This window comes from Salvia splendens, chromosome 4 (assembly GCF_004379255.2).
Source record: "Salvia splendens isolate huo1 chromosome 4, SspV2, whole genome shotgun sequence".
Classification (NCBI taxonomy): domain Eukaryota; kingdom Viridiplantae; phylum Streptophyta; class Magnoliopsida; order Lamiales; family Lamiaceae; genus Salvia; species Salvia splendens.
Window position 1 is genome coordinate 29,783,201 of NC_056035.1, and position 22,306 is coordinate 29,805,506.

Below are 22,306 nucleotides of genomic sequence, written 5' to 3' on the forward strand. Positions count from 1 at the left end.
AGGAATTATAATTGATCGGTCCAAATATTTTTGGACTTCGAATATATTTTTGAAATCAAATTCTATTGAGTTAAGTAATTAAATTTATACGTTCATTTATTATTTTTATTAGTATTTGGTATATTGTTTAAGATTTATAGTTACAAATAAATTTTCATTTATATTTAATACTACCTCCGTCCCACATTAAATGTCAAATTTTGTCATATCAGTCTGTCTCACATTAAGAGTCACATTTCACTTTTATCATAAATGGTAAGTAGACCTCACATTCCACCAACCGATTCTACTCACATTTTATTATAAAACTAATATATATATATATATATATATATATATAGGGATGTATTCATTTCATTTTTGTATCTTTTGTTCTTTGTTCTTTTTAATCACAGCCCCACGATTTTGTGATCCGACGGTTATATATATATATATATATATATATAGGGTTTAGGGTTGTATTATATACCAAACTAGTTTTAAACACTAAACGCCAAACACATCATTATATAATAATGCGGAGTTCATTACAACTTTATTTGTAGTTCATTATAGAGAATTCTGAGATTTAAAAACAATGACATCATCATGCATAATTTAGAAATCTGAAGTTCATTATATATTTGTTATTAGTTCATTATAATGAACTCCATGTTATCATATAATGATGTTGTTCGGCGTTTAAGGTTTAAGAGTGGTTCGGTATTGATCACAATCCTATATATATATATATGGGACACATAGTCCACTAACTTATTCAACTCACTTTTATTTATATTTTTTAAAACACGCACCCAAACTAAATGTGACACTTAATGTGAGTCGGAGGTAGTAGAATTTATATAATTTATTGATATATCTATATTTAAATTACTAAAGGTAGTGCACACAATTAAAAATTGAGTTGACTTTGATTTATTCATTTGATAATATATTGTTGTTCAATATTTATACTCATATTTCGATTTTAAGGCTTCTCAAAATATTGTTATATTTGTATAAATTGTCATATATATATATATATATATATATATATATATATATATATATATATATATATATATATATATATATTTTTAAATTTGGCTAAAGTGAATATAGTGATTTGTGTGAATTTTATTTCGGTGCTCGCTTGCTCATATTGGTCTATTTATAAAAAGACATATTTTTTGACATGGTCAATTGTATGTTGTATTTTCATAAGTCACAAGAATTTAGTCTACATTGACGAGGTTGACGCTTGCTTTTGATTATCTTATTATATTTACTAAGAAGTTTTCTACAATTTAAGAACTATTATAATTTATTGAATTATGATATTATTATTCTAGAACTATTATAATTTATTGATTTATGATATTATTATTCTATCTTGATGGATGTAATATTTTGAACATTACTTACTGATTGTCATTATTTATAATTTAACTTTTTAGTAATTAGTTTTATATTATTTAATTATAGTATAATTGAAGTATGGTTGAATTAGTACTTTAATCTATTTTTTAAAGAATTATTTATTTATGAAACCGTTTAATTTTATTAATAATCTATTTATCTTATTTGTTGATAATCTCAAATTAGTGTGAGGAAATCATTTGAGCCATGCAATGCATGAGGTTTTGCATATAATGAGGCATATGATAACTTTTTCATTGTGTTGCATGAGGTTTTGCATATAATGAGGCATATGATAACTTTTTCATTGTAGACAATTTCTGTCAAAGATGTATTTTGGATGGTAAAATTCATTTTGCATATGTTGTAGGTGAGTCCTTCCAAATAAATTGTACTAGATAATTTGGATCCAAAATAATTTGGATCCAAAAATATTCCTACATATTTCAAATTTAAATTCAAAAGGTTGAATTCATGAAACTGTACTTCCCTCGTTCCATAGTAGTAGAGTCATTTTTCCATCTTAGAATGCATTTTCTCACTCTTACTCTCCCTCCACATTTTTCTCTCTACTTTTTCCTCTCTCCTACTTTACTATGTTTTTATTTAATAATTACACATCTTTTTCTTAATATTCGGGCCGATAAGAAATGTCTCCACTACTTGAAACGGATGGAGTAGTAATTAAGAATTTAAAATTGTATCGATGATAATAATATTTCATATTCCGAACTATTGTGAATTATTTTAATTAAGAATATAAAATTTTATCGATGATAAAAAAAATTAGTGAATTAAAATTGACACAACGTGTAAATATTTTTTTAGAAATCAGTCTTGAGTCATGACTACTCTATGTTGCTAAATCTAGAGGGGGTTCCCTTATATGCACAACACCTTCTTAGGGCTTGATTGATTGGTAGTAATACGTCCGATAGAGATAGTTATATAGGCTTTTCTAGCTGCTTGATTGGAATGTTAGTCTACCCACTTGACCCGGGTTTGTTTTCTTGACCCGCTAAAATTTTGTTTATTATCTCCCATTCACAGAATAGGCAATATCACCAACACCCCTCCGATGACCGATAGTGTGAAACCCAAATTTCCCGATAAAATTTAGGGCACTTTGCATACCATTTTACCCTTCAATTCCTCTTCTTCTTCGTTGTGGCATCACCCCAAATTGAAGTGATAGCTCCAACACTTGAGTTTCTCCAGCTGTGGCCATAAGAGGACGATCGATTTAGAGGCGAAGGTATTAGCGTAGAAATGACAAACGAACTAACTCAGACTAAGGTGTGTCTATTTCCCCTCAATTGGCTTCCCTCTGTTACCCATTTTGATTGAATTCACAAATCGATTTTGCTGATATGTTTCTGATATGGCGTCGAAGGGTTAGGGTTCCTTTTGTTACCATTTTTTGTCGAATTCAGAAACCGATTTTGCATTTCTGGTCTTATATTGCGTCGAAGGGTTTGGGTTCCCCTCTGTTACCATTTTTGGTCGAATTCACCAATCGATTTTGCATTTACAGTTCTGTTATTGCGCTGAAGGGAGAGGGTTCCCTTTGTAACCATTTTTTGTCGAATTTCACAAATGGATTTCGCAATTAGAGGTTCTGATATTGCATCGAAAGTTAGATATAATGTTTTTTATTGACCACTTGTTCCACGAATTTGCAGTAAGGGATCAGTTCATTCAATTCTGAATTGGTTACTATGTTGAAGGTGTAAGTGAATTTGCATTGAAGTCTAGATTCAATGAATGAGATGTAGAATTTATTATGTGTGTTGTGCTGAAGTATACTCAAAATGTAGAAAGATTTCTGTAATTTGAATAAATTGATATTCTAATATTCCTGCAGTTTGGACTAAGCATCTTAGAAACTATGTTGATACTAGTATCTTGTTATGGTTTCCAGTTGGTAGACAAAACAAATTTATGATTTTTGTGGCAATCATTTTTAGCTATTGAAATCAATAATTCTGTGTTTTGCATCGTTCTTTAGGTTACTCGTCGGCAGAAAGAGCTATCATACTTCATGCTAGTGCTAGAGGAGATAATTACGAGCCATCGCTTGAATATGTTGGTTATTTGGATGTTAATCTCCATTATCATATCCAAGAAGACCAAAAAAACTAGAAGGTTTTGGACAAATAGGTTTTCATTGCTCGAGCGCATTCCGGCGAATGTACACCATATCAACAGATTGGTTGGTGTAACTGATCGGTCCTGCAAGGATAATCTACTCATGGATAGAAACATATTCGGTCGACTATGTCATTTATTGACGGATGTCAGTGGTCTTGTGGATAAGAAGTTTATCACCGTTGAAGAAATGGTAGCAATGTTCTTGGGTATACTAGCTCACCACAATAAAACTCGTGTGGTTGGTTTCCATTTCCTCCGCTCATCGCAGACCGTTTCTCGCTAACTGCACGTTATCTTATATGGAGTGCTAAAGCTTCATGAGATTTTGCTAGTGAAACCTGAACCTGTTGATGAAAATTGCACCGACGCTAGGTGGAAGTGGTTTAAGGTTTGGTTATTTCTGTAAATTAATACTTGATTGAATCTTATATACTTATCTCCAATTGAACTAATCCATCTCACGTGTTGTTACTCCTTCAAAAGGGTTGTCTAGGAGCATTGGACGGAACATATATCAACGTTCGTGTTCCTGCCACAGATCTTCCCAGATATCGCAATAGGAAATGACAAATAGCCACCAACACATTGGTTGTATGTGACCGCCGTCTAAGATTTGTCTATGTGTTACCTGGGTGGGAGGGATCTGCCGGGGACTCGAGGATATTGCGAGACGCGCTCAGTAGACCACTTGGCTTCAAAGTACAAAGAGGTACTATATAATTTATTGTAATTTTTGGCTCAGTAGTTCCACGTTTGTTTTATATGTTCCTATAGCTTAGTATTGTCTTACGCAGGACAATACTATTTGTGCGACAACGGGTATGCGAATAGTGAAGGCTTTATCACTCCATACAAAGGAGTTAGATACCATTTGAAAGAATGGGGACCCTCTTGTCATGCCCCTCAGACACCGGCAGAATTGTTCAACATGTGCCATACCAAGGCTCAGAACATCATAAAGCGAGCCTTTGCTGTGATGAAAATGCGTTGGGGTATTCTTCACAGTGCAAGCTTTTATCCGATTGATGTGCAAACAAATCTTATTAATGCTTGTTTTTTCTCCACAATTTCATTCGCGGTCAAATAGAGATTGATCTTCTTGAAGTGCAAATGGATAGCCAAGGGGATGATGGCAGTCGATCTGATCCTGATGATAATCGAGTGGATTTCATACAGAACATCAAACCTACCACCGCATGGGCTAAGAAGAGAGACGATTTAGCAGCTGAAATGTGGCTTGATTTCATTTCATAATTTGTTGATGAAACTGTTCTACTTTAGAACTTGTTTTCATTTTGATTTTATGATTTTCGATATATTCCTGATGGTACTTTGAAATAGACAGAATTTTAAATGCACTAGTTGATTTTATGGAAGCTACTGATCCATTAGAAATTGCTACCAATTCTAATTTTCTTGGTCATTGTGGACTACCATTGTCATTAGTTTCAATCTGTTTTTGTTTCTTTCTTCACTACGTTACTCACATTTTACTAAGTAACCATTATATTATGTACAAATGAATTGCAGAGTTTGCAATAGCAAAATATTAGTCAAATTGATGGATTTTTTTGCTCCCAAAAAGCAAACAAGGTAAGCAAAATTTTAGTCATTTTGAGGGATTTTTTTGCTCCCAAAAAGCAAACAAGGTAAGCAAAATTTTAGTCAAATTGATGAATTTTTTTTGCTCCCACAGATTACGCAAATTCTCAAACATATTAAGATAACTTATGGAAAACAAATGTAACTTTCTCAAACAAGCAAATTCTCAAACATATTATGCAAACTTTCGGTAAACAAAGGCAACACTGATCACTTCTATTAGAATGAGGAAATAAACAAAGCTTCTTTACAAAAACTACATAGTCATTTAGTTCCATAACTACAAAACACGGTAGCATATTGTTAAATGTTTGGCACATCATGGAGCCTTCATAAAAAAACCTGATAACCATTCCACCATTTGCACTAGCAAAGTTCAAAAAAAAGATGGAAAACAGTCTAACCAGTCGATCTGACTGCTATATCATGCCATCACTTTCCAGCATGAACACCACAAATTCAGGGCGGTCATCCTCCGGCATACTCCTGAAGAGATCCAACAGCTCCGGCTCTTTGACAAGTTTTGCAGATGTGTAGAATTTTTGCTTCATTGTTAACCCGGAGATTTGTCCTAGCAGCTTGTAGACCTCTTCCCGCTTAGCACTTTGTTTGAACTCGTATCCTATCCTTTTTGATAAGGTATCTAGCCGTGAGGTTGTATTTTCATTCATCTTGTTCATGATGTCAAGGACACACTCCAGCTGGTCTATAGATTTCCGTTTTTTACCTCCTATTTTGACAGGTTTTTGAGTAGACCTCTCCCCATGAGTGTTGCTTGAATTCCCAGGCTCTGGGATGACATGTTCACCAACTACTTCATTAGCTACTACTTCATCAGGAAATAGTTCATCCAAGATTGGATGGTAATCGCCATCCACATATCCATTGGTCTGCTCCTGTGCCGCCTTCATCATAGCAGTGGACTCCGGTACACCTCTCGACCGAGCACCAACAGCACGATCTTTGCCAAAGATCTCTTTCCATTCTTCCCAAAGAGGCCAAGATTTGTTGCGCATGTACCTTGCGTTGTTTTCCTTCTAATTAATATCAAAGATCGAATACAAAGTCATTATGCATATTGAAATAAAGATGGACTACGACCTCAATTGAAACACATGAATTATAGCATTGGATAAAATATTGCAAGCAACGTGTTATAAACTTATTCATGATTCAATACCCAGCTCGTACCTACACAATCTGAGACCATTGCTCACCGTCGCACTCTATTTTGTAATCATCGTGTGCATTGAAACCTACCCCGCTCCGATCGAGGATGGAACACATTGAGGAGTAGTTCTTCTTCCAAATACTGACCTTCGAGTAAATATGGGGATGGGGCTTTATATCGGTTCTTGGAAATTCCTTTTTCATTGCTTCATGAAGACGTTGTAAATATCCACCTCTAAAACCATTATCGGATTTCCACCTAACTGCAACCAATTCCTTCAATCCAGCTATTAGCGTAGCCTCCTCTCAGTCTGACCAACAACGCCTAGACCTATCTCCTTTCATTGCCTTACTTTGACCACACTCACTGCTATCTGTACAGCATACTCATTGACAATTCTTCGTTCGTAAGAAGCACCGAGAGAAAGCAGTTAAATACCCAATTTGTAATGCATACACCAACCTTGAAAACTTGTATTCCTTTCGAAAGTATTGGAATGTAGCTGCGAGTCTGCCATAGGTCCTCACCAAAATCCTACATTTTATTTTATGCCATGACATAAACTACCAACTATGTATAAATATTTTGGATGAAGAAACAACAGACATATGAAATCAATCAAGCTTGCCACACAATGTCATGAATAGAAACATGGTGAGTAATTCCCCGATTGAGAGCCAACATAAATCAACTGCCCCAAATTTGGGAAAAAATAGGCACATATGAAGCATAGCAAATTAACAAACATATGGTGAGCACAATACAAACCGCCATCGACGATTTACGAAACAAAAATATGTTGTTCTAAAATCAGACACCCTTCAACACAAACTAAGTTTTGGGAGTTTTCATAACGTTAGAGCGAGTAAATATGCTTGTCGAAACCATGCCTGGTTATACGTAGTGTAGCGTCGAGCGTCAATCTACGCCTCTTCCCCCATCCACAAGCCACCGAGAGTCTATCTTAATTGAGGTATGTATATGATTTCTAAAAGGCATTGCTGAAGTTTGAGGGAAGAAAATTTGGAAAATTTGAAATTCCCGCTCAGTTAAACATCTAGACTGCTATATCACCTATCAAGCACCAGTTTGTCAAACTTAAGTTAGTAATGTAGATAATCAAACACTGATATGGGATTACTAACTCTGCCCAAAAATATGGAAAAGCATATTACTAACTTATCTGAGATTTTCCTTTCTCTACAATCAATCGCACCCTTAGTGTAGAACTAGAGACTAAATATTGACCATAGATTCAAAAATTGATGGATTAGATGAGAATAACTATATTTCATTTCTGTCATTCATGCAGTAAATTAATTACTTCAGCCAAGGGATAATTTGGTCTTTCTACTGCTTAGGTCAAATTGTGAAAATGGAAAGACGGAAAAAGAGGACTAATTTTCACCAAATTCACTTTCCTTCTTTCAATTTTCACAGCCCCCACTTTCTTCTCTCTCTCAATGATTCAGGGAGCGGCGAATTCAATCGTCTTTACCATCCGATTCAACAAGTTCTTCTTCCCTCCAAGTCTCGCTATCATCAAGTTCTAACCATGGTTCACATAAGGAAGACGAAAACCAAAGGTATTTGTTTATTTCTACACTTTTAGTCATTTCTCGAAAGCATACAATATAATTTTTAATCTTTATGATTGTAGATGAGCGGCATTTCCGTTCGAACACAACATCTGGTATCAGTAAGATCTACTTGACTCAACTTATTTTAACAAGTGTACGGGGCTAGTGTAGCACAAAGCAAGCAAGAGTATCGTATCCCACAGAGACAAAATGTATAAACCCAATTACCACGGACCGATGTTAAGTACTATCTAGACAAATCAAAGGTTGGGTTTGATTCTTAGAAAAACAATTAAACATAAACAAGTTAAAAGCACGCAACAAAGGATAGGTTTCAAATAAGAGAAAGAGGTAGAGTTTTGGATCCAACTACAACGAACACTATGTGAACAATTCAACAACTTCGATTACCCAATTGAAGTCTCTAGGATTACTAGGAAAGTCGCTAGTCTAGGCTAAGCCCTCTCTCGAGTGCACTCAACCCATTGATTAACCATTGATATTGAAGTCTCCTTCTAATACTTCACAATTAACTCCTTAAAACAAAAGGCTCAAGCCCTCACTCTAGAATTCCTTCTCTCGAATGTAAATTATCTAGGTGTTGTTCATTCTTTTATCAATCCTAATTAGGTATCTCTCGATTACTCAAAACTAGGTCAACAAACCCAATAGGTAGCTAAGCAATTGAATTGAAAAAGCTCAAGAATGAAACAAAGGAATCACAAGAGCATAGGTAATCAAAAGTCCTTGAATTAATCAAACGTAGGGCTGACAATTTTCGACACGACACGATAATCTGACACGAATCCGCACGAAATTATTGGGTTGGGGTCAAGTCTTATTGGATCTGTGTCCTTATCGGGTTGACCCATTAAGAACTCAATAATTTCGGGTTGGGTTCGGGTCGGATGCGGGTCGGATATGGGTAACCCATTAAGAAATAATATTATTTTTTTTATTATTATTTATAAAAATATATATTACTTTAATTTTTTAATTTCTTATAAATTAGGTTTAAATAGTATAAAACGAATTTTAATTGTGTAAATTAGGTTAAAAATTAAGGTTTAATCGTGTAATATTAAGTTTTAATCGTGTAATATCAAGTTCGGGTTGTTATCGTGCCGTGTCAACCCATATTATATCGTGTCGATAACGGGTTCGTGTCGGGTGCGGGTCGTGTTTAGATTTGAAGGTAGCACGTCGGGTTCGTGTTCGGATTTACAGTTTCCTTAACAGGTCGGGTTCAGGTTAGGCCTTATTGGGTTGGGTCATTATCAGGTTGACCCGATAACGACCCAATCCGCACGATTTGCCAGCCATAATCAAACGCGTTCATTGTAGTCTTCACCAAAACTCTACAAGAGATTTAGCTACTCATATTCAACGCAAATTCACAAGATAAATCCATGGAAAGTGAACTGAACATAGGAAAACTAATAAAGATACTCCCAAAGGTAGATTGAGTGGGCAAATCGTCTTCGTCTTCAACCTTGTTGATGAATCGGACTCTTTGTCGCTTCAATCTGGTCTCAAATGTGGAAACTGCTCCTGGGGCGTGTATGATGATCTCTGGAGTCGCAAACATAGGTCTCCTTTTATACCCGGGGCAGAAATAATAGCAATTAAACCTTGCCGCACACATCGCCCGGCCGGGCGATTTTAAGTCGCCAAAACGCCCGGTCGGGCGAACTTTCGAGAATCACGATTCCTTCACATCGCCCGGTCGGGCGATTCTTCTGAGGGATAGCGCCCGGTCGGGCGAACTCTCTGGACTCGGTCCCTCCTTTGCACAAACGCCAGGGCCGGGCGTTTCTCTTAAGCAAGAACGCCCGGCCAGGCAATATCTCTGTAATCCAGCTTCGAGCTCGTTTGCAAGTCATTTTCACCTGTTTTAGCTCCAAACACTCGACAAACTAATCAAAACACTTAAGTGGTGGATAATGGATGCAAACTCAAGTAATATGCTACAAAACACTGAATTATTCACGTTAAACATCTAAAATACTTGCTAAACCACGAGTTTATCAACTACCTAAACTCTATTTAGTTCTAATTTAGAAGGTTTTAATCCAATTGATTTGTTGAATCAGTGCTTCAACAGGTGAATGATAACCCTTAAAATAGGCGTACTGCGAAAAGAAAACGGACAATAAACTCTCAGGCGACTGAACCCAAAAATCCCGGTGAGCTAACCCTAGCTGACGGTATAATTCTGTGTTCTTTTTTTGTGATTTAAGATGGTTAAAATTTCATTTTATAAAAAAGCTGTACTGTTTAAGTTCTCAATTTTCGATTTTCTGAATGTTCTGCAACTTTTTTGCTTCGAAACTATGAGTTGGTAAATATGTTTCATCCTAAGTTTGTAATGTGAATTGATTCCTGCATAATATGAAGGGATTTCTAGATAGTATGAATTAATTTTTCCGTTTGATGAGTTCGTAATGTGAATTGATTGTTGTATAACATGAAGGGATTTCTAGACAATATGAATTAATTTATCCGTTTGATGAAGTTTTGTCAATAGGATTTCTCCAAAATATTTAACAGGTGTGTTTCATTAATTGTTAATTTGTATAATTTCTGTTGGTAAATTTGAGTTGGTAAATTTGCTTTAGATTACATTTTTAATGTTAATTGATTGTTGTATAACATGATTGAATGTAACGTGAATTGTTTGTTGTATAGCATGAAGGGATTCCTTGACAATATGAATTAATTTTTTTCATTTGATGACTTTGAAATGTGAATTGATTGTTGTATAACATGAAGGGATTTCTGGACAATATGAATTAATTTTTCTGTTTGATGAAGTTCTTTAAATAGGATTCCTCCAAAAATTTCACAGGTTTGATTAATTAAATGTTATTTTGTATATACTTTTTGGGTCGTTATAAGATGAACAAAGTTATATATTTAATTCATGTAATTCGGTTTGCTTTTACTGAACATTGTGTTTTTTACCATGATTGTGATTAAGGGAAGGAGTACTGCAGAGATTGAGAGCCAAATATTGTTCAACCTTGATGACTGCAGTAAACAGTCATGAATACCTCAACAACAAGCGCATCACTACAAGATATTACGAAGAAGCATGCATATACAATGATATTGATGTTGCAAAATATTGCATATTGCCTAAAGAAGAAGTAATGTAATTGTTGGTTAATGTTTTAGAGTTTAGATAGAACCATACTCTTGAAATTTATGCTACCGATTTGAATTATGTTCAGAATTTGTGTACACCTATTTCACCAAATCTAAATATTGGTTTCTTGTAGTAATGCTTTATGGAAATAAATTACCGACACATTCAATCGCCATTGTCAATTAAATATCTAAAATATTGCATCAAGTGCACGTATTTACTTCATTGCAGTAAGATTTTGTTTCAAATAAAAGAATTTTATAGTATAACGAACTATATAAAATTAAAATGACATATTTTATCATTGAAGAACAACTGCAACAATAAGCACATTCATAGCAATTCAAATTAAATTCTTGTTATAATGACAATAAGGATGGAAAACTTTAGTTCATAATAAACACCCAGAAACTTTATGATATAATTTGGCTCAGAATAGTAATTGGAAAAATATTCTATATTGAACTCCAGTACATATCAAATTAAACCGAAAAAATAAGGACTTCAAATTTTTTATAAAGTGCTAATTAATATAACAGACACACTAAATTGCATAAATACTTCATTACGTATGTAAAACGATTCATTTCAACCATAAATAAATTCAACTATGTAAAAAATAAAACAGTTCTACAACTTTGAAATTACATAGAGACATAATAACATAAGGGATCTTGAATCACTTTTTTTTCTGCTTGTTCTTTATCTCGTAGCAATTCCTTGAATCAGGACTCCCAACCTCACCACATCTGGCACATTTACGACCAGGTTTCCCACTCATCTTCATAGCTTTCTCAAGGCATGAAACAAGTCATTTTCCAGAACTCTTGATTTTGACAATGTCAGGAGGATAGAGATCTATTTCACTTGGCACTTGTGGCACTTGAGACCCGTAGAAATTCTCAATCTGTTCTTATCATTAGTGTATGACATTGAGATATATAAATAATAATTAGATAAAAACAGATAATCACGATATAAAAATACAGAATGAATATGTAACGACCCGCTAAGCAGATATTATTATAAACTATATTATTAGCTTGATTATCTATATAAGTGACTTTTTATGTGATTAAATTCGGACTACGATAGATTGTCGTTATAGTTGTTTCCGACATTAGCCAAGTATATAAAAAATATATATATATATAATAAAAGAATCAGGTTCCATAATCAAAATTTTAATGTCCGATACATCCAACAAAAGTCAAACAAAATTTAATCTATACATCCTGCGTTCTAAGAAAAATCGGAAACTTCAACGCGGACAGCCACAAACTTGAACCGATCATACCTACACCAAATTAAATGAACAAGTGAACAAATACTAAAACAATTACTTTAATAAAAAAATAAAATAAAAAAAGAGGGAGAGGATCGATTTTTTTTTCAAACACAACATTAAATGCTGCATTTAATTAGTGCATGCAAATCATATCCCTTCCTGACGAAGGAGAATAATTTGAGATAAGAATAGGTAGGCAACTTGCTGAGTATGCATATCACTTTCACTGCCTTGGTGAGTACGCATCTAGAGATACAATCAATTTCTTTTATTCACCCCCACATCATCACCACACAGTCTATTTTCTCTGCACACACCAACTCACAAAAGATAGAGAAGTCCGAGGGAGATTGCACAACTCAAAAACGACAACCCAACACTTTACTTTCTGCATCAACAAGGTAAACAACAAACATTTCCTTTCATTTATATATGTAAGCCTGCATATATTTGGAAATAGAATCTGCCCACCCCCAAGTTAACAATATAGTGTATTTTACCATTAAATCATCCATATAGCAAGGCATATACTCATAATTCACCAAATACAGTAAATAGAAACCAAGTAGAATCCTACTGCCTTAATAACTATAATAACTAGAAAGAATGAGAAAAACTTATCCCTATGAATCTGCCGGATTCCGACAGCAAGCTCGGCACTCTGTCGCCGACAATCAACGCTCCGAAAGTCACTGCTTTTATTCCTTTAAAAATCTGAAAAAAAAATTGAACTAACAAAGTTTGATATAAAAAAAATGAATTCTTTGAGGTTTAAACAAAAGAAAAGAGATGAGAGAGACGAACAAAATTCCGACCACCTTACCTATCGGGAATCGGCGTCGGAGGCGCGGAGAAGGCCGAAGCCGCCGCATGTACATGCACAGTGGCGGCGGCTGACTTGAACGGAGGAAGATCTGGAGATGACGGCGGCGTCTGTGCTGCGCTCGGCGGTGGCGGTGCGTCGTCGTGCTCGCTGCGGCGGCGATGGTGGAGTAGTCCGTGAGAGAGAGAGGGCGGCAGCGTACGGTGAAGAGGGAGAGGAGAGGGAGAGGAGAGAGAGAGAGAGAGAGAGAAAAGAGAGAGATGAGGAGGAGGAAGGGAACACCGCCGGAGACGAAAAAGGATGCAGAGGCGGCGCTGTTAGGGTGGCTGGTCGACGGAAACTCTGAAATGGGAAGAGAGATGTTTCCTAATTTTTGAAATTGGGGAAGGAGATTGAATATTGTTAGAGAGAGAAACTGACGGTAGGTGGGTGGAGTATTTAGATTAATAAATCCTAGAATTGGGGGTTGTTCTCTTTCCTAAATTATTTGTTTGTTGGGCCACTTATTTAATTAGAGTGGGCTAATTTAGTTGGGGAAATGGGCTGACTCTTTAATATTGTAGATAATTAAGTGGAACCTTTAGTTAACCATCACTCCCTCGGAAACATAATACGCCATACTCATGTTGGGCCTTTAAATTAACTAGAGTTGGGTTCTTTTATTTATTTTGATGAAGGAGGAGTGGGCTAAGTTGTGGAAATTATAATAGGCTGAAAATAATTTGAGAATAGCCCAAATTTGAATTTCAATTAGTATGAGCCTAATAACAACAACAATAATAATAATCATCATCGAGACTAGGCTTGAGACTTTCTCTCTAAATAAATTAGACTTTGCTTCTTTTCTTAAAACTAAAATAGTACTTTCCTATTGTGTTGTTTCAAAAGGTTATCTCCGCCAGTAAGGTCGGAGTAAGAAATTCAAGTTAAGGAAACTAAGCGATCAAGGTGAGCTTTCTTATACTAAAAAAACAAATCGTATTATATGAAAACACGAACACATGTTCGTGATTTTTAATGATGTTGTTTTGCCATAAATGTTTTTGTATGATGCCTATCTGTTTGGCTAAGGCCAAGTGAATTATGAATGATGATATAAGTCGAATTTGGGTCCCAGTGAGGGTGGTGTCCCCGCTCGGACTAGTGTACACAAGCTACCTCTGACATGTTGGGCAGAGCAGGTGACCGTGGAAGGTGGCCACCTTCCCGGCACAAGGATACCTCTGACATGATGGGCAGAGAAGGTGACCGTGCAAGAACACCATCTTGACGGCACAATGTGATCAGATATGGCTAAGTACCGGAAAAAGGGGTTGCAACCCAATGTGATATTTTTAGTAAGCTCGGGACTTTTCAACAACGCCCCGAGTGTTACTGTGATGATGGCTTGACAATATTTTCAAATGTATATGTGTAATTTTCGGCAATGAGTTCACTGAGTACTTTTTGTACTCAGCCCTGCATATATTTCTAAATGTGCAGGTTGAGCAGCGAAGTGGTGGAGGAAGTGCTATTGAGACAAGACATTTAATTCAGTCAGATTTTGACTCTTGGAGGTTCATGTCTTCATACTTGGAATCGCGTTCATTTGCTTCCATTGTGCATCTTAAAAGACTCAAGTCTATTTTGTTCAAAACTCTGATTTTATTTCGAGCTTTTCCCATTTGTTTGGTGCTATGGTCGAGTTGTGTTACTTTTCCCCTTTCTTCCCCGCTTCTTTAGTCCTCCCCTAGTCGCGATCAACCGTGTTTTCTATCCTTAGAAAATGCGGTCGTGACAGAGTGGTATCCGAGCATTCTTTCTCGCTCTGAACCCGAGAGTTTTCTTTGAAAATCTTTGGTCTAGCCTTGTTCCACTAGACTGTCTAATCGATGAAAATGCCCTTAGCACTCCCACCAATCGCACTCAACAAGGAAAAAGGTAACTTGTTCTTTTTAAAAGAAAGTCAAGATGTTTAAAAGTTTGAAATGGAGGAATAACTCATGCAGTTAATTTGCGTGAACATATGAAAATACCAAGTTTAAAGAAAGAGTTGATGTTTCTTGATTTGGTAGCGTGCTTAAAGAAAGAGTTAGTATGTCTTTTCTTGGCTAAAGACTGTGAATGTATAAATAAAAGAAGTGACTTTCCTGAATGGAAAAAGGTACTGAAATATGAAAGTATAAAGTATACGAGCCTGGTAACAATTGGTGAAATGATATTTCTTTTTGAGTAGTCATTGAATCATGTTGCTAGTATGGGGAAATCGAAATTTCCAAGAACTTAGAATACTTAGTTATGCATTCCTTCTAGAACACAATATGAACTCGAACTTAAAAATACAGTATAAACATTTCTCGCTTTCCAGAGCGACGAAAAGAAAAGGACGCGATAAGAAAGAAACTTCGTCACGAGAAAAGAAATCCAACATAGAACAAAACGATGATTCTTGAAAGATGGTAGGGTATATGCCATTTTCTACGTCCCAATGACATGAATAATCTGGGTTAGCCATTGTCTTTCTTGACAATCCAATCACTCCAAAGGATCATGCCTTTGATCCAACTAAGCGATGTACACATACATAGCAAGAGAATATGATTACAATGTAAACAAAGAACCTAGCTCTACAATATAAGTAAACAGAAACGACGTGTTACGAGGATGAGCGTTCTGACGAACCGAGAGTACCAGAGAGTCGTAATCGCCACATACGGCCATCTAACGTGATCGTAAGGTGAAAGTAGCTTGTGACCAAAGTTTCCCATAACTGATTTACCATCCTCTATAAAGAGTTAAACAACGGAGTATCACCATTGTAGTTAACCAAGAAGATTCATCAGCCACGCTTACTTGGATTCCCATGAATTCCATTTTCTCGCATCCCCCTTAATCATAATACTTTTGTTGAATTAAGATATTAAATGACTTCTTTTGCAAGGTAATGTGCCATTATTTTCCCTCTTCTATGACAAGGTCGTGAATCACTTTCAGTTTTGAGCTTGCTCCCTCATGTTTTCTGATAACCTCCAGTGACTACGGTCCTTCTTTACTCGTTCTGTATAAAAGCAATACTTTGACTCTCTGAATTCTTGCCACCAAACTCCTATACTAGGAGTTGCTTTATTTATAGCCTTCAGAATGAACATGTTTCCCTAAACTATTGCCTCTTCAATGATAATATTCTTCAAAGATCATTAGTAGACCTTTAGTGTTTTCAAATGTGTTTGTTGACACTCATTAATTTATAAAAAATATTCACCTCTTCTTAATCCCACTATAATTATTCCATCATGCTTTAAGCTCTTTAGCAACTCCAAGTCTAAAGTAATTTGCTCTCTTCCCGAACTAGTTTGCTCTGGTTGTCTTCTCTACTAGTTAACTTCCGTGATTTGGTTATAAACTTTGTGAATTCTTTAACGTGATATAGTATCACGATGTTGTTGACCCAAAAGGGTAGTTCCTTGTCATTCCTCTTCTCAAATCCACTTGAGACCAATCATTTTCAATCTTACTATATTGGAGCAGCCATCTGGTGAGACCTTAAACCTTTTAATTTGACCCTTTGTGTTTTCAGACATACTTATTGACAAGCTCTTTGTTTTACATGAGTACTCTCATATTCGGAATTCAAATATGACTGTTGTCTCTTGATTTGAGCTTTTCTGCAAGCTCCATGTTAAAGCTGACACATTGCTTCTCCCTTGGCTAGTTTCCTCTTGTAGCCCTCTTTATTAGTTAATTTTCCTAAATTGCTTATAAACTCTAAAAATTTCGTTGATATGATCTTGTATCACAGTGTTGTCGAGCAAATTGCAATTGTTTGTTTTTCATATTCTTTTCAAATCCATTTGTAACCAACCATCTCAGGTCTTCCTGTTATCATCTGGGGATACTTGAAACTTTTCTACTTCACTGTTCATTTTGATTATATTATTGGCCACCTATTATTGACATCTACATTCTATTCATCATACCCTCACTTTCACAATTTATTCCATCTGACAAGCTCTTCCCACAATAAAATTTCCCAAGCTCTATGGGTATAGCTAAAACCCTTTGAAGTTGTATTTTTCTTTTCTGTGAGTAAGCATAATGAGCCCAATTGAGCCTAGTCTTTGCACTTCATGAAAACCTTTGTTGCAAGCTACTGGTGAGAGTTTGTGGTGAACCAAACACTCACGTAATTGAAATAATTATAATTGTTTTGTTTTCATGGTTACCTTCGAGCCTACACAAAGCAAGAACGATTCGAATATTTCTCTTGGGATCCCAAATTCAGTTCCTATCAAAGTTAAAACTGTTAGACCACCTCTAAATTTCCTCGCATGAGACCCTCAAGGAAGCGCAAGACCGGCAAAAATCCTACGCCGATGAGCGTCGAACGAAATTGAAATTTAACACCGGGGAGAAGGTCTTCTTGAAAGTATCCCCTTCCAAAGGAATAACTGAAGGGGCTGGCAGTGGAAGCGTGCGTTCAAAACGGATCACATGAATTTGATCTATTTAGCAAATTATTTAGACAAAATCTATTCGCGTAATTATCACATGTATCATGCTCATAACTTGAATTAAAACATGCTTTAGCACATAAAATTCCTAAAACATGCTTACTACGGAATTAGCCAATTTACCTCGTTGATTCAATCAAGAATCGATGATGGCTTGCTCCGTCTCCACGTGAAGATCTTCAATACAAGACCTCGGATCTTCTGACTGGTGTCTCGGACTATACGCTGATATTTGTGTGGGCAAATCTCACCAACGTACTAGGACTTGAATAATGGAAGACAGAACTCAGCTCACGGAGGGAGCACAATTTTCAAAAACTCTCTCAAGAGGGGGGGGACGAAAATTTTGTAAAATAATTGTTGTGTTTTCTGTCTCCTTTATTCTCCTATTAATATAAGTCACATATTGGGCCCAGTCAGGGATCTAAGGAAGAATCTGGAACAGGCCTCACCCAATTAGCTTTTTACTAATTAAATTGAACCCACAATTTAATATAAGCTTATATTGGAATTTTACGAGCAGCCACTACAGAAGTAATATTGCACTGCCTTCCAAATCCGAAATTACAAGTATTCCGGGTTTCCTTTAATTGTATTTGATTTATTTCCCGCGCTTAAGATGGAAACATCCATTAATTAATTAATGTCTGCTATAGACTTAATTAATTAACATATTTCGAATTCCAAGAGTGGACTTAGCAAGAAACTCTTATTTATTATTCATAGAGTAATCAAACTCCAACTAGCTAGGTTCCGAATAATAAAACCTCGTTTCGAGCTCCTCTTGTGGATGTTATCAAACGAGACTCTCCTCGCGCACGTTTCAACATAATAGCAATCCTAGCACCTCTAGATAATGATCACCACTACCCAATATACCTGGATCGCTGGGTTACGAAAAACCCGCACCTTTGGTAAGTCAAAGTAGTGGATACTCAATATCGTATGCTCAATGCTAACGTACATTGATTAAGAAATTAATTCTCAAGACCTCGTCTTTCAGTAGATAGCATAAAGACTCGTCTTGCTGTTAGATCCATTCAGTGCTATACCACACCAACGTCATCTTATTTCAATAAGGTTTAGAAATAATCGGACTGACATTGCAACCTTTCGCGATAGGTAGTCTAGGCCTATCTAGGTTGTGAAATTCTCATTTTTCTTTGTTTAGAACTGACCGTGTTACCTTAAATTGGACGACGCCCACAACCGGTCTACTAAAACAAAGACTTAGACTTTGTTACGTTTGCTCATACATTTAAATATGCAATAAACAACCATTAAATGTAAAACATAACAACATTATGACAAAAATAATATGTTACATTTATTGGAAAATAACCATTAGAGTTTTACAGTATCCAATCACTCGAAAGGTGATTTCTAGTATACAAAACCCTAACAATAACCAGATTTGGACTCAAGGGAAAGCTGAAACCACGATTTATTTAGACTCTATGAAATTCTGGAAGAAGTGGGCCCAGTAGCATATCGCTTGGCATTACCACCCAACTTTGGGAACGTACACAACGTATTCCACGCCTCCCAACTTCGAAAGTACTAGTTCGACCCAAAACATGTGATTCGCCACGAAGAAATCTCTCTAGAGCATAACCTGAGTTACGAAGAAAAGCCGATAGAAATACTAGATCGAAAGGTGCAGCAGCTTCGGAACAAGTCGATTACTACAGTGAAGGTTTTTTGGAAAAACCACGGACATGAAGAAGCAACCTGGGAGCTAGAAGAGAAAATGAAGGAGAAATATCCCGAGCTTTTTGTCTAAATACATCCTAAATTTCGGGACGAAATTTCTTTTAAGAGGGGTAGAATGTAACGACCCGCTAAGCCGATATTATTATAAACTATATTATTAGCTTGATTATCTATATAAGTGACTTTTTATGTGATTAAATTCGAACTACGATAGATTGTCGTTATAGTTGTTTCCGACATTAGCCAAGTATATAAAATATATATATATATATATATATATATATATAAAATAAAAGAATCAGGTTCCATAATCAAAATTTTAATGTCCGATACATCCAACAAAAGTCAAACAAAATTTAATCTATACATCCTGCGTTCTAAGAAAAATCGGAATCTTCAACGCGGACAGCCACAAGCTTGAACGGATCATACCTACACCAAATTAAATGAACAAGTGAACAAATACTAAAACAATTACTTTAATAAAAAAATAAAATAAAAAAAAGAGGGAGAGGATCGATTTTTTTTTCAAACACAACATTAAATGCTGCATTTAATTAGTGCATGCAAATCATATCCCTTCCTGACGAAGGAGAATAATTTGAGATAAGAATCGGTAGGCAACGTGCTGAGTATGCATATCACTTTCACTGCCTTGGTGAGTACGCATCTAGAGATACAATCAATTTCTTTTATTCACCCCCACATCATCACCACACAGTCTATTTTCTCTGCACACACCAACTCACAAAAGATAGAGAAGTCCGAGGGAGATTGCACAACTCAAAAACGACAACCCAACACTTTACTTTCTGCATCAACAAGGTAAACAACAAACATTTCCTTTCATTTATATATGTAAGCCTGCATATATTTGGAAATAGAATCTACCCACCCCCAAGTTAACAATATAGTGTATTTTACCATTAAATCATCCATATAGCAAGGCATATACTCATAATTCACCAAATACAGTAAATAGAAACCAAGTAGAATCCTACTGCCTTAATAACTATAATAACTAGAAAGAATGAGAAAAACTTATCCCTATGAATCTGCCGGATTCCGACAGCAAGCTCGGCACTCTGTCGCCGACAACCAACGCTCCGAAAGTCACTGCTTTTATTCCTTTAAAAATCTGAAAAAAAAATTGAACTAACAAAGTTTGATATAAAAAAAATGAATTCTTTGAGGTTTAAACAAAAGAAAAGAGATGAGATAGACGAACAAAATTCCGACCACCTTACCTGTCGGGAATCGGCGTCGGAGGCGCGGAGAAGGCCGAAGCCGCCGCATGTACATGCACAGTGGCGGCGGCTGACTTGAACGGAGGAAGATCTGGAGATGACGGCGGCGTCTGTGCTGCACTCGGCGGCTTCTGTGCTGCACTCGGCGGTAGCGGTGCGTCGTCGTGCTCGCTGCGGCGGCGGTGGTGGAGTAGTCCGTGAGAGAGAGGGCGGCGGCGTACAGTGAAGAGGGAGAGGAGAGAGAGAAGAGAGAGAGAGAGAGAGAGAGAGAGAGATAGAGAGAGAGAGAGAGAGAAAAGAGAGAGATGATGAGGAGGAAGGGAACACCGCCGGAGACGAAAAAGGATGCGGAGGCGGCGCTGTTAGGGTGGCTGGTCGACGGAAACTCTGAAATGGGAAGAGAGATGTTTCCTAATTTGTGAAATTAGGGAAGGAGATTGAATATTGTTAGAGAGAGAAACTGACGGTAGGTGGGTGGAGTATTTAGATTAATAAATCCTAGAATTGGGGGCTGTTCTCTTTCCTAAATTATTTGTTTGTTGGGCCACTTATTTAATTAGAGTGGGCTAATTTAGTTGGGTAATTAAGTGGCACCTTTAGTTAACCATCACTCCCTCGGAAACATAATACGCCATACTCATGTTGGGCCTTTAAATTAACTAGAGTTGGGTTCTTTTATTTATTTTGATGAAGGAGGAGTGGGCTAAGTTGTGGAAATTATAATAGGCTGAAAATAATTTGAGAATAACCCAAATTTGAATTTCAATTAGTATGAGCCTAATAACAACAACAATAATAATCATCATCGGGACTAGGCTTGAGACTTTCTCTCTAAATAAATTAGACTTTGCTTCTTTCCTTAAAACTAAAATAGTACTTTCGTATTGTGTTGTTTCAAAAGGTTATCTCCGCAAGTAAGGTCGGAGTAAGATATTCAAGTTAAGGAAACTAAGCGATCAAGGTGAGCTTTCTTATACTAAAAAAACAAATCGTATTATATGAAAACACGAACACATGTTCGTGATTTTTAATGATGTTGTCTTGCCATAAATGTTTTTGTATGATGCCTATCTGTTTGGCTAAGGCCAAGTGAATTATGAATGATGATATAAGTCGAATTCGGGTCCCAGTGAGGGTGGCGTCCCCGCTCGGACTAGTGTACACAAGCTACCTCTGACATGTTGGGCAGAGCAGGTGACCGTGGAAGGTGGCCACCTTCCCGGCACAAGGATACCTCTGACATGATGGGCAGAGAAGGTGACCGTGCGAGAACACCATCTCGACGGCACAATGTGATCAGATATGGCTAAGTACTGGAAAAAGGGGTTGCAACCCAATGTGATATTTTTAGTAAGCTCGGGACTTTTCAACAACGCCCCGAGTGTTACTGTGATGATGGCTTGACAATATGTTCAAATGTATATGTGTAATTTTCGGCAATGTGTTCACTGAGTACTTTTTGTACTCAGCCCTGCATATATTTCTAAATGTGCAGGTTGAGCAGCGAAGTGGTGGAGGAAGTGCTGTTGAGACAAGACATTTAATTCAGTCAGATTTTGACTCTTGGAGGTTCATGTCTTCATACATGGAATCGCGTTCATTTGCTTCCATTGTGCATCTTAAAAGACTCAAGTCTATTTTATTCAAAACTCTGATTTTATTTCGAGCTTTTCCCATTTGTTTGGTGCTATGGTC

General features: G+C 36.3%; 1 long non-coding RNA gene across 1 annotated transcript; it reads right to left on the reverse strand.

Annotated features, from left to right (window-relative positions):
- Nucleotides 1-12,202: 12,202 nt before the first annotated feature.
- Nucleotides 12,203-21,329, reverse strand: LOC121799380. The gene is made up of 3 exons (XR_006050264.1): nt 21,206-21,329; nt 13,162-13,739; nt 12,203-13,052 (listed from the first exon to the last, which is right to left on the reverse strand). It is a non-coding gene; the product is annotated as an uncharacterized LOC121799380 (long non-coding RNA).
- Between the last annotated feature and the right edge of the window lie 977 nt (nt 21,330-22,306).